This window comes from Nanorana parkeri, unplaced genomic scaffold (genome assembly GCF_000935625.1).
Source record: "Nanorana parkeri isolate BGI_ZX_2015 unplaced genomic scaffold, ASM93562v1 scaffold2912, whole genome shotgun sequence".
In the NCBI taxonomy this organism is placed as follows: Eukaryota; Metazoa; Chordata; class Amphibia; order Anura; family Dicroglossidae; genus Nanorana; species Nanorana parkeri.
This window is the reverse complement of record NW_017309180.1, coordinates 89,768-92,105: the sequence shown is the minus strand read 5'-3', so window position 1 is coordinate 92,105 and position 2,338 is coordinate 89,768.

The window sequence follows — 2,338 nt, the reverse complement described above, 5'->3', positions numbered from 1 at the left end:
CTAGTCTTGGAGCTCAAAAGTATCGGTACTTGTACTTGTACATGTGCCGAGTACTGTACTTGGTATCTGTGCAACCCTAGTATTATTATGTTTATGAAAATGTACACATTGTTTGGAAGTTTATGCACGTTTATGAGCAGTAGCGCAGTGCACACGATTTATCAATTCACTTATTTATAGCACAGCAGCTGACACTGTTTAGTGTAATCATTGGATTTACTTTAGGGGAATATTTAGCGCAGCACATATATACCCTGTTTCCCCTAAAATAAGACCTACCCCGAAAGTAAGACCTAGCACTATTTTTTCAAGATTCCTGTAATATAAGACCTACCCCGAAAATAAGACCTAGTTGGGTGGTGGCATGTGAGGGGGAACTTGAAGAGCAGGAGAGATGGTATCAGCCTGCAGGGACACACTGTATCAGGGGATGACAGGGAACTCCCTCCGGCCAGCGCAGTGACAGGGAGCACTCCAGTACCATACTTCACCAACTGCTGTCCCCCTGAAGGCGCTGCTTAATGTAATGGTACTGTAATGTGTACCGGCAAATGGTACCGTACTTTACCGCGCTCTCCACTGTCTGATGTCCCCACCGCTGCACCGCTGGTACCACTGTCCCTGATGGCAAAGGAAGCCGGCTCTATAGAAAGCAAGGCTGCGGCGGCGGAGGGAGCAGAGCCGTATTAGCCGATACTTCCTCTATAGCGCCGGTTACTAACTTTGAACATAACTTTGGATTGTTGTCGGGGGGGCGTGTCTGAGCGGACGTCTAAAGACGCCCGCTCAGATCTAGAGAGCTCGGGCCGGCCGTTTTTTTACTACGGCCGGCCCGGAGGTGGTTAAAACAGAGATGTACAAATCCCGGGAGCTCCGCGTGCTCCTTACAAATGACAGCGGCCTCCTAATTTTTGAATTTTTCTCTAGTCTAGTCTTGGAGCTCAAAAGTATCGGTACTTGTACTTGTACATGTGCCGAGTACTGTACTTGGTATCTGTGCAACCCTAGTATTATTATGTTTATGAAAATGTACACATTGTTTGGAAGTTTATGCACGTTTATGAGCAGTAGCGCAGTGCACACGATTTATCAATTCACTTATTTATAGCACAGCAGCTGACACTGTTTAGTGTAATCATTGGATTTACTTTAGGGGAATATTTAGCGCAGCACATATATACCCTGTTTCCCCTAAAATAAGACCTACCCCGAAAGTAAGACCTAGCACTATTTTTTCAAGATTCCTGTAATATAAGACCTACCCCGAAAATAAGACCTAGTTGGGTGGTGGCATGTGAGGGGGAACTTGAAGAGCAGGAGAGATGGTATCAGCCTGCAGGGACACACTGTATCAGGGGATGACAGGGAACTCCCTCCGGCCAGCGCAGTGACAGGGAGCACTCCAGTACCATACTTCACCAACTGCTGTCCCCCTGAAGGCGCTGCTTAATGTAATGGTACTGTAATGTGTACCGGCAAATGGTACCGTACTTTACCGCGCTCTCCACTGTCTGATGTCCCCACCGCTGCACCGCTGGTACCACTGTCCCTGATGGCAAAGGAAGCCGGCTCTATAGAAAGCAAGGCTGCGGCGGCGGAGGGAGCAGAGCCGTATTAGCCGATACTTCCTCTATAGCGCCGGTTACTAACTTTGAATTACATTTGTTGGCAAAAAAAAAAAAAAAAAATAAGACATCCCCTGAAAAAAGACCTAGTGTGTTTTTTTGGGGCAAAAAAAAAAATAAGACAGTGTCTTATTTTCGGGGAAACACGGTATATATATGCACATATGCTTCGGCTTGACTGAGCCGAAGTGATAACCGAAGCGTGGAGAAAGGTCTGGCCGGAGCCTGATTTTTGCTTGTATGGCTAAAGTTGTGCTCTAAAGGAGATTTCTCCATCCATGTCTTTATGGACCTTGCTTTGTGCACTGGTGCGCAGTCATGTTGGAACAGGATGGGGCCATCCCCAAACTCCTCCCACAAAGTTGGGAGCATGAAATTGTCCAAAATGTTTTGGTGTGCTGATGCCTTAAGAGTTCCCTTCACTGGAACTAAGGGGCGGAGCCCAACCCCCAAAAAACAACTTCACTTTTCACTCAGCCTCATAAACTGAGCCAACTTGTGACAATGAAATGGTCACAGGTCGGCTCAATAGATCGGGAAGTGAGCGAACGAATGCCGTCGCTTGCTCACTTCTCCATCTATCCCTGCAGAGAGTCGTGACTGTCACTCACAGCTCCCTTCAGGGATTCCCCCCTCCCTTCCCTGTCCGATCCTCCAGCGCTGACTGGCGGAACGGACGGGGGGAGGGGGCGGGCACACCTGGCTGCGACTCT